This window comes from Puma concolor, chromosome F2 (assembly GCF_028749965.1).
Source record: "Puma concolor isolate L17-30 chromosome F2, mPumCon1.1.hap2, whole genome shotgun sequence".
NCBI classification, from domain to species: Eukaryota; Metazoa; Chordata; class Mammalia; order Carnivora; family Felidae; genus Puma; species Puma concolor.
Genome location: NC_141684.1, coordinates 26,944,944 through 26,957,443, shown reverse-complemented (window position 1 = coordinate 26,957,443; position 12,500 = coordinate 26,944,944).

Genomic DNA, 12,500 nt, shown 5'->3' with positions numbered 1-12,500 from the left:
CCGTTCTCATCAGTTGTACCATCTTGATTGTACACTCTTACATGAGGATCAAAGTATGAGCTCTAGTTGCGTCAGAGTCTCAAAATATTTGGTGTCATTAGTCTTGTTAATTTTAGCCATTTTTTAGTGTGAAGTGATAGCTCATTGAGGTAATAATTTGTATTTCCATGGTGGCTAATAATGTTAATGTCTTTTTCATATCCATATTGATTGGATATCTTAATTTGTGAAGTGTCTATTAAAATCGTATGGTATTCCAAATGCTTGTATGTTAGAACTTTTATTACTGTAGCACAGATACCTGAACCTTTTCATTTTTAAAAATCTTTCTAGTTTTCAAAATAGGTAATTTATAATCGCATTTACTTTTTCTTTGGTCCTTTGTCATCATTCTGCCTTTTAAGCTAATACAGTGAAATTTGTATGTCAGTTAGTGTTTTAACAATTCTAGAATTTTTAATGGTTCATTTTAGAGTTTTCACTTGGAGCTGAAATTTTTCTATTTGTTAATTCATTACAATGTTTTTTTTTTTGTTTTTTTTTTTTTTTTTTTTTTTTTTTTTTTTTTTTTTCTTTCTTTCATTTGTGTCTCTAAACACTGTTGTGATTACTTCTAAGTCCTGGTGTGCTAATCCCAACATCGGGGTCATTCATCTTGGGTTTCTGTTGATTTTATTTTCTCTTAAGTAGTAGCGGTTTTCCTGTTTCCAATTTTGAATTGCGTCCGGGACACTGTAAATGACATGTATTCAAGATCTTTAGCTTTGTTATATCCCTCTGAAGAATATAGATTCTTTTTTGTTTGTTTTAATTCATCAGGAACCTAACTGACTCAAACTACAAGCTCTCCTCTCTTGTATATGGCAGCTCAGTTTCCATTCACTAATTTTAGTCTAGCTGTTATCCATGGGTTCCGTTCCATGCATGTATGGTTCAGAGGTCTGTTAGAGATTTAGACTGAGTACATTCAAAGGAATTTTGAGCTCCTCTTTCTGGACTTTTCTTTTTCAGGATTCCACATCCCCATGTTACCTTGTCAGTGTCCATGGTTGTCCCAGACTCTGTTCTCTGAATCTTGGAGCAGAAAGGCTGCAGATTTTCTGTTATAGTTCTATCATCTACCATAGCCCTTCCTGGGCAGGCCCTCAAACTAAAGGATGCAAAAACAAGAAATGTATGCGTTACCATTCCCTCATTCCGTGTCTACTCCCCTCCACTAACTATCTTTTTTTTTTCCTTTCCGGTGTTCTCATGCCATTGATATTTTATACATCATTCAGTTATCTTTGAAGGTTAGTCTAACAAAAATTGTTGGAAAATGTCAGAAATGGAAATCCAGACCACTTTTTAAATATCATTTATCATTTTAAACGTTTATTGACCATGATATACAAAATAGCATACCCTGACTTCCTTGACAGATGATCAAGAATTACCAAAAAGCTAATATTATCAAAGTATGTTTTTGTGTTAGAGAGGACATATTGACCTTGGAATAAAGAGCCCATAAATATTCAGTCTTATATGGAAACAACTTATTACAGAGATGGCAATAAAATGGTTTACCAGTTCTACAGTACTTGCATACAATTTTTATAAGCAAGGGCCCTGCATGGGTAAAATAAAATTCAAGTATGTATCTACAAAAATATTTATTTTGTTTATGCTATTTTTGAACATGACATCATTAATATAAAGATTAGGTTTTATGTTGTTATTTAAATAAATTGTTAAAATTTATTTTATATCTTTTTGTAGAAAAATATTTTGGAAATAAATTTTGAATAGGGCAATTTTATAAATCAGTATGTTTATAAGTCAATACTTAAAAGGTTTTCCTTGAATTATTTTGTCATTCCCTTTTACTCTTAAATGTATCCTAGTCTGAGTGATAAATAATATGATAATGATATACTTGAACATATGAAAATAATATTCATTTCTTTTCTCATTTAGTAAAATTTAAAATATATCCATCATGAAGTAGTATTTCACAAACAACATTTTAAAAAGTTAATAATGCTAGGAATCTGTGAAAAAAAGATAGAGCAATTGGGGATGTTCCTCACTTCCAGAGGGAGAATAAGTTGGTACAATTTTTTTTGGAAAACATCTTAGCATTATTTACAAATATTGAGCACATTGAACTTACAACTCCCATTGTACAATATGTATATACTCTTTAGAATTTCATATAGGGATGAACAAGAAGCAGTGCTAAAAGAATATTCACATGTCTTGTTCATGATACAAGAAAAAAAAACCCTAGAAACTGTCAGATTGGAATAAATTATTGAATAGTTATGTAATAGAATATTACACAGTTATGAGAGTGAAGGTACTACTCTATATACGTTAACATGACTGAATCTCAAAATATAATATTTAATGAAATATGAGGGTCACTCATAGAAAAACAAAGCAATATGGTTTCCATTTATAGAAAAAAAATTTAAAAGCAATATATTTTTTTCTCTTTAGGAAAATTCAGGATTATGATTTCCTCTTCAGGGGGAAGAGGTCAATGTATTTAGGAAGAGCTATGTTTGGGGATTGTGGGATACTGTGGATGTTTAGCTTTGACCTAGATTTAATGGGTTTACGAGCTTGTTTTGTTACTGCCTTCTATACTGTACATATATATTACCGAAATTGTATTTGATAAATGTTGATTCAAAATAAAATAATGACAACAGCAAAAAGGAAAGATAAAGGTAAAATAACAACTTCTATTAATATCTGTCAATTCTTAGCTCACATTCTTTATTTCCATAACCCTTATTAACAACTCACATACTTTATAATCATATATTTGTTTGCTTTTCTCTCATCAGAACAAAATTCTGTAGAAATCACCTTTTAATATTTTAAAATTGCTGTAACCTCAACCTCAGTATTCTTGATACCTAGCAATAAATGTTCAATAAATGTGTTCAATAAATGTGTAAATTAGTAAATAAGTATTAATTATATAAATTAGTGTAATATCTTTAATAGTTGCAACAAAGTGTTGGGTAAATAGAAGGTTTCCTTTGCAACTTTCCCAGATATCATTGTTACTAAATATTTTTATATACCCTTATCACTTCTATATTTATGAAGCTTGCAAAAATGTGTACATTTAAGCAAAGTAAATTTATATAAAATTATAAGCTTTTATAGGATTACAGTTTTATAAAAGCAATACTCATGAGGGCATAGTGCAAATTCAATTTAAAATGCTATCCTCTATAAAAACATGAGGCTCAGTTAAAATTCAAAGACATATAGCTTTTTATAAACTTGTTGGCAAATATTACGTGCAGAGTGACAGATTACGACCTGGTCTACTTAGATTTGGAAAGTTTACCAAACAAATCCTCATGACATCTATTTAATGTATTTCATCACACAGTCAATAACGTTTGGGTCGGAGAACCCAAAAGAAAACAGATAAGAATGAGAATACTTGATACAAACTTTCAGTGAATCTTCCCTTATGCTTAAGAAACAGATAATGTAAACCTTCCTATCATAACCATTTCCTGCTGTCTTTATTGATGCACAATAACACCAACATCAGCTGAATATTGCAGACACATGAGAAATGATGTTTATTTTTGTACACCACTGACTTTTGGGATAGACACAGCAAAAGCTAATTGATACAATGGCTATCTATTATTTAATTCTCTTAGTATATATCAGTAGTAACTCAATATTTTTCTCTCCCAACAAATAAAGCATGACATAAAACAGGTTGAGTAAAATTGATGTAATTATAAGTATATATACATAAATTTTCTTTTATTGATTAAAAAGTAAAGAATTTCTACATTTCAGTACTTAATAATTATTAATAGCAAATTAATTGTGATTAATTATGACTCAAAATTGAATCATTATTTTTATGTCAGTGACTGGAAAAAGCACTCTCTTACGCTCAATTACATACATATATGTACACACACACATATATATGATATATATATTATATGTCATCTCCTGGGTATTCTAATGTTCTTCTGTGTCTTATGTCAATCTCTCTTACCCTGAAAAGCTATAGGAAAGTGTGGGTGACTTTTTCCCTCTCATCTAAGAGTCGAGAATCATGTCCCATTTCAGAATTTAATATGGCACTGGGAAACCTTAAGATCTCTTATGTACTCACTACACACCTTGCACACCGTTACTTAGTTTAAATAGGAGTTTAGAGCTTACAAAACAATTCTTTAACAACTACTTTAGACACAAATATAGAAGAAGTACATTCATTCCCTTGTATTGAAAGACCCTATATAATAAGATCAGTGATAAATGGAGCAATCTGCTTTTATTGCAGGATTGGGAACTGAAGTGTTGAATTGATGCACACTCCTAGAAGATGTTTTTCTCTATTAATGATATTTCAATTTCCTCTGATCTAAGAGACTCTCAGTTCAAGTTACTGTGCAGAATATGTGTGTCTCGAGAGACCTCTTTCAAATTTAGGACTTTGTCACTCTCAATATGTGAGAAATAGAGGCAAGTTTTACAATCACTTATTCATTACCTTGGACCTGCCCTACCATGCCACTATTCTAACTGAAAATATGTGTATTTATTTCTTTCTGAAAGAATTAATATAAAATTTTATAAGAAGATTGTGTGTCATATTGTAGAACGTGTAGAGATTTTATATAATGGTAATTCAGAATAACTTCTATGATAAGCATAATTTTAAGTATCCTAAGAATATTGATATCTGTATGGTTTTAGTGGTTTAGCATACTTCACTATTTAATACAATACTTTAATGCATGAATTAAGTATATATAACTATTACTTGGGGGCATACATTTAATTTTATATTTTGGAAATAAATATATTCTTTAATCCCAAAGAAAGTAATGTATCATCTTTCAGAATTTTGATTATTTTTTTAAAAATCTCCCCCCTACACACACATACACACCAAAAAATGAAATTAAAAAAAAAGTATTTGTTTCTTGTAATAATTGTTTTGCCTACAAAAACTTGTTTTAAAACCCAAGAATCTTAAATTTGGAGATGACAATATATGTTATCCTTTTATTCTCTAGCTCAGAACTGGGTGAAAGTTTTCAACCAGGGCCCCACCTCCCCCCCACACACATAATGATGCTTTGCCCAAATGCAACACACACCTTTCCTATTGTAGTTATGGCAGATTTGCATAGTTAGCATGGCAATCATCCTGCAGATGACAGTCATTTGTTTTGCAGAAAGGGTGTTTTATCCAAATATCCTCAAAAAATATTTTGGGCTAGTAGTGGAATGTTTCTTATCGGTTATTTAGTAGAAAAATATTGCCATCATCTCTCTTTTATATTATTAAGATGAATATTAATAACAATTTACATATAAACTTATATATTTAAATTATAATTAATAATTGTATATTAGTTTCATTCACTCATTCAATAAAAAGTTACCATTTCAGTATCTGTACAAATTGTTACGCATATAATACTAAACAAAATATAAAAGACCTTGCCCTCTCTGTATTACTACATATCAAATAGCGATCAGTGCTATGGAGAAAAATAAATCAAGGCAAATACAATACCCTCCACCCCAAATTCATGAGGCATATGTTGCAAGACTTCTAATGGATGTCTGAAATCACCAATAGTACTGTATATACTATATATACCTATATATATATATATACCTATAGTGTGTGTGTGTGTATATATATATATATATATATACACACACCAGTTTTTTCTTGTATGTAAATACTTATGATAAAGTTTAATTTATAAATTAGGCACAGTGAAAGGTTAACAGCAATAACTGATAATAAAAAAAGCAATTATAACAATATACTGTAATGAGAGTTATGTGAATGTGGTCTCTCTCTCAAAATATTTTAATATACTATACTGACACTTCTTCTTCTAGTGACAATATGAGATGGTAAAATACCCCTCTGATGAGATGAAATGAGGTGAATGACCTAGGTATTGTGATGTAGGGTTAGGCTACTCCTGACCCTTTGATAATATGTCAGAAGTAGGATCATCTCCTTCCAGACCCTGGTTGACAGTGGGTAACTGCAACCATGGACAGTGAAAACACAGATCAGGGGAACCACTGTATGACAAGTTGTGCTCAGTATGGGAAGAGGTACAGAATACCCACAAGGGAAGGCCTCACCCATAAGGTGACATATGGGCAAGCATTGAAGGAAGTGAAGAAACCAGGCATGAGGATATCTGGAGAAGGAACACCAGAGGCAGAGAAAACTCATATACAAATTCCCTGGGCTAGAAGTGAGTTTGATGGATACAGGACTTTCAAGAGAGCCAGTGGTAGAAGTGAAGTTAGTGGAAAAAAAGAGTGGTAGGAAGTGAAGGCAGAAAGAAAGGTGTCAGATCTTACAGAGCTTGAAAGTCATTATAAATGCTGTTTCTTATAAATACATGAAATAAAACCTGAGAATGCATATAGTTTCAGAGACTGACCTTTCAGAAAGTATGTTTCCCAAGTTCACAGAGTAGTAGCACAAGGTGGGTTGGTGAATTTCATCCAAAATCTTTTAGGCTGGTTCCCAGCAGGGTGTCACTCTCTCTATTCACTCTCCAAATTTATTTTCCTCAAAAACTTTATTCTCCTTGAATATTAATCAGAATTAATTAAAATTAGTCACAAAGTAATGTTTTTGTGTGAAACAGAGAGAGAAAATGAGCAGTATGTGAAGATAGGAAATGACTTGGAGCTGAGACCATTATTAATCTCCTTTCATAATTTTATCATGAACTCTATGGTACAAATTACATAAGTCAGAAGCAGATAGATAGATAGAGAGAGAGAGAGAGAGAGAGAGAGAGAGAGAGATATTCTACTGGCAACAAATATAAATGGTCTCCTCAAATAAGGCCATTTATGAACTGAGTTGGAGAACAGTCATCCATTTTGCTGAGTCTCCACGCACTACTGCTGGCCTCTAGAAGATGCAGTTTACTTCAGATATGACATGCTACAACTTCCAACCATTTTTTCAATGACAATAAAGAAGCTCTACAATTAACTTTTAGTTCTTATATAAACTTTTCTTGGTAAATTCTACCATCTCTTCTATGATTGGAGGTGTTCCAGTAGGTGACAAATGAAGACAATATAGTGAAATAATACTATTTATTTGCCTTAGACTTTGCCCATTGAACTTTTAGCACTGCATATGCACCCTGGCACCTCAGTATGCTCCATTCATTGCTACACTGCAGTGGGGTTAATGTGTTTGGGTTGTTGTGAAACTATTTGTTACCGTCCATTCTCAATGCCAGTTAGCAATCCACAGAAATAATCCTTTATTTTATCTCACCTATACACTTATAAATCCTTGTTAGTATCCTTTTTGGTTGATTCTGAAGAACTTTCCATTTTTTATAAAAAGTCAAGTACTCTGCTCTTCATACCATCATGTTGCCTACACTGAAACAACTCTGTCAGCGATTCTCCATTTTTCTTTGATCTTTTCCTGTCCCTTTTATATCATCTTCTGCTCATCCTATAAATCTGTTCAAACTCCCCCAGCCAAGATAAAAAAATAATTTAAAGTCTGGTACAGTCTCAGTCTTTCATTACTACCATATTTTAAATTTGTTTTTTAGTATAAAGGAATGGACGTTCTGGTTTCTCCTTCCCTTCTGCCCCAGTTAGTAGGTAAAATTTCTCTGGCAATGAACTCCGTGAAGGTAAAATCAATGGAAGATTATTGTTCTTATTTCTTGCTCTCTAAACGTTTTGAGTAGCATATAATTTTCTGCTATATAGGGTTTACATGAATCTAACTATCGTGCTTAAAACTTCATTTCCTCATGAAATTCTTAACATCTTTGGATGTCATATGAACTTGTTCTTAAGTTTCCTACTGTCTTTTTGAGTGCCCTCAAACCTGTTAGCAGAAATTTCTTTTTTCTCCCATCTCTTAAAAATTAGCATTCCTCATGGCTCTGGAAAATGTCACTGCTCTTCTGACTTTCAGATATGCTCTCCAGATAATATCATCCACTTTCAAAATCTTAACAATCACTTTATGATGATGTCTCCCTTATTTATCTCTAAAATTGACTTACTTCATGGGTTTTAGACACAAAAACCCAGCAGGCATCTTTATTTCAGTAAAGAGAAAGGAGAGAAGAGGCTGAATAGAAGGATGAGTGAAGAAAAATAGCTGAAATTTATTAACATATAAAACTTGATTTAATATTTAGTCTAACATGCATTACCATATTTAGTCCTCACAAAACCCTTGACTGAGGCACAAATATAATTATATTAAACCTCACATATGAGAATACTAAGGCCTAGGGAGGTTAAATAATATTCCCATGATCTTATAGCCAATAAAGAACAAAGAATGAGAACCTATGTATGTATAACAAAGTTAGCGTTCTAGACCCTATTCAAGAGTTGCTTCTACAAGTGTGTCATATGCATCACATCCAAACCATTTCTACCTTCTATTCCTATATTGTCTCTTCTTGTATACATTGATTATACGGATGCATCTATATCTACTCAAGCCATAAAATTTGGCACTCTTCCAGAACTATAATGACCAGGCTCTGTCAATCTCCTCCATTTCAGCTCCCATTGCTCCCTAACATGTGCCCTAACTAGTAATGATACGGAACAGCTTGTATGTCTTCACTGTTGCATGGTCTTTCAATTCTCTGTGATTTTGCTCATTTTGTATCCTCTGCTACAACACAGTCCATCCCCTTTTTATCTGATTTCCACATATACCTTATGACTCACATCAAGGTTTCTATACTCCATATATGGTTTCTTAAAACCAAAGCCACCACAACTCCAAAAGGTACCATTCACTTAGAGTAGGTTTGTTGTTGCAACAAACTGTTAGCAGATGGTCATAAAGCATAATTAAACTTAATTAACAAAGATACCTTTTCCCCTAATTTGTACAAAATCTTACAAATTGGCTTACTTAAACTTTAAAATTTGGGTAAATGTCCCATATTATGTAAGACCTGGAACTTACATAAATGATTAGTTGCCAACTCAACTGCAAATTCTAGCCTTTCTTTCTGCCAGAAAGACCTCACATCACTTTCTATGGGCTCTAATACCAAATGTGTACATATGGAGCGTTGTTTGCTGCATCTAGACAATGGGCATGTGACTCAGTATTAGCTGTAAGGACCTGAGAGAATGTCTGCTGAGAGTAAGTGAAAAAGATTTTACTCCTCAGTATAAAGAGAGAAACATAAGGAAGTGCACTTTCTCCAAATGCTTCATGTATTATTTGCTACTGCTGCCATAACAATGTACCAGACACTGGGTAGTTTAAACAACAGAAATTTATTTTCTTACTGTTCTGGAGGAGGCTAGAAGATTACGGTCAAGATGCCAGCAGGGTTGGTTTCCTCTAAGGTCTCTCAGCTAGGCTTACAGATGGCTATCCTCTTGCTGTCATTTCACATGATTGTCCCTCTGTGCACATGTACCCTGCTATCTGTGTGTCCAAATTCCATCTTTTTCTCAGGAGACCAGTCAAACTGGATTAGGGACCATTCTAATAGTCTCTTGTTGACTTATTATCTCTTTAATGACCCATCTCCAAATATAGTCACATTCTAAAGTACTGAAGTTTAAGACTTCAACATATGAATTTGGGAGTGAGGGACACAATTCATACCATAATACTCCTCAAGCATTCATTATCTTGTACTTTGCCACATAATGTGATATTTTACACAACGACAGGCATCTAAGGGAAAAGACAAAAATATCCCAGAGAAGGCAACCCAGAGCCGTAATATCATTGATCTGCTGTATTCGCCAGCCTTGGAACCCTTTGACTTCCAAGTTTTTTTAGATTAACAAATGTACTTATATTTTTAAATAGTTTTAGTTTTATATCTTTCAGCTTGGACCCTAAAATATTTAACTGATACACTAATATAGCATTTATATATTACAATAATCAATAAAATTGACTCTAACTCCAGTAATATTGCATATATTATCATCTCTCTACTACTCATCACAGTGCCTAACACTTAATAAAAATTTATGAAACTGAATGCATGCACGCACAATCACACACAAATTTCCCTCTCCGGAACCTTGGATCTCTCTGGAAAAGTCTCCATTGAGTGACCTTTCCCTGCAACCACTAGAGAAATTCCTTTTATATTTCTTCTCCAATTCTACTGGTATCTCTGTCTTTCCACATTTCGACTTTCCTTTGCTCCCTAATTATTTGTTCCTCCAAGAAGTCATGAATCAATAGAGATTTTATATTTTCAGAAAAAATATTTATTAGTTGAGACTTTATTATATAAAATATATGATCCAGTTGATAGTTCTGCAGTTACTATATTTTGTTGTTCATTTAAAAGTTTAAAGTTGAGGGGCGCCTGGGTGGCTCAGTCGGTTAAGCGGCCAACTTCGGCTCAGGTCACAATCTCACACTCCGTGAGTTCGAGCCCCGCGTCGGGCTCTGTGCTGACAGCTCAGAGCATGGAGCCTGTTTCCGATTCTGTGTCTCCCTCTCTCTGACCCTCCCCCATTCATGCTCTGTCTCTCTCTGTCTCAAAAATAAATAAACATTAAAAACAAATTAAAAAAAAAAGTTTAAAGTTGAAAAAAATAATCATTTCTTGGAATCAGTAAGCACCTCTAGTGCATTCATCTGTATTCTGACACAGGCTCAGTTCCTCATTTAACTAAATTTGATTTTTATCAGATCAAATGCTATATTCACTTTAATATTAACTTTTATGGCTTTCAAATCAGAGTTAGAAGCACACTGACTCTTACAAATGTGTAATACATCATAACTTATGACAATAATCTATAATTTGAACATTTAATTTTTAAATATTCTCAATTTTTGAAATGACATACTGAAATATGGGTAGCTTCATCAAATGAAAACTAACACTGCTTATTCTTTTAGTTTCACAGGAAAAAAATCCTTGAGTTTGACATATATTTCATGCTCCTCTAATCCATTCCTATGGGACCTCAAACTCCCTGAGTACCCATAGAAGATCTGAATTGATGTATATTTCTGATGGAACTATGTCTTTTGCTACTTGCTCTTGACAGGTATGATAATGACTAGTTTCAGTTATCCACAGCCAAAGAGAAACAGAACTAAAGTTGTTCACTGATACCCTGAATAAACAAAACTGCTTACTGTCATTCTTTCTTTGCTCTATTATTTGAAAACTCCAACTTTTCCAATTGATTTCTAAGGCTTGAGGTTTGCATTAAATGGAAATTTTAAAAAATCTGTCAAGGTGGCTTCATGTAAAATACAAGGGTCTTATCCATATCTGTTGCTATAGTGAAATAAAACTATAAGCATTAAACTCTTTCATGGACTGGCAGTTTGCACATGGTGCCATATTAGTCAGTTAAAGCTATCCTTATCTTCTAAAGCATAAGAATCCAAGATAACAATAATACTACATGAATATTTAGATATTAAGATATTGAGACTACATGAATAATCAAACATATAAGGAATTAGGGGAGTTGTTGTTAGAAAGGAATAAACATCTTTCTTCTAATTAGTCATTAGGTTAACTAGGAAATGTGGAAATCAGGGTGTTAAAGTCATGTTTTCTGGAATGTTCTCAATGAGTTTTTTTAAGGAGAGTTCTTAAAATTCTCTTCTAATAATAGGTAATTTTTCTCTAGGGTAATGATAGCTATTTCTAAAAAGTTATAATACATTTTGTAAGATTCTCCATAGGAGCCTGCTTTTGGATTCTGTATTATATCTTTGTGCAAATGGGTCTGTTTTTTATTGTATGTATTTATGGCTTACTGCATATGACTATGCAGTAGGATCAATTTTTCTTATATATCAAGGCAAATAAAATATCATCCTTAAGGTAGAGTTTTCCCAACCTACTTCACTGAATTGAACTCAGAGAGATAATATGTACAATGTTCTCCATGAAAGATTTTATATATTTTTAGTTAGATTGTAAGGCTATATGTGGTTTGCAGACATGCCAAGTAGAAGGAAAAATACTCAGTTTAAAAGTGAGAACTTCCATACAATTTATCTTTACACAATTGTCTCAAAAAAAAAAAAAAGTTTTGGTTCCAAAAATGAGAAAATGAGCAATCATTGCAATACCTTCCCAAGGAGCAGGGTCCATCTACTTTCCGGAGTCAAGAATAAACAAATTCTAGAGATTACTTGCCAGTAGAATCCAGAGGGTGATATATGGAATTGTTGAAAATACAAGTGTCTATATTGGAGTTTTTTGTGTGAGGTGACATTGTAATTGTATAAAGCCATTAGGCAATTGTGAAGTATCCCAAACAGACCTTAAGATAGTAAAAATACATATAATTTGAAATAAAATCCAGAAAGGTTATCATGTTTAAAAACAGTGTTTCTCATTTGTGATAATATTGGTCAATGTTTGATCCTGGAGGCCATTTACTTCTTAGTTCCTGGAGTCTAGAGGATTATAAAAATAGCTACTGACTCTACTTGTTTG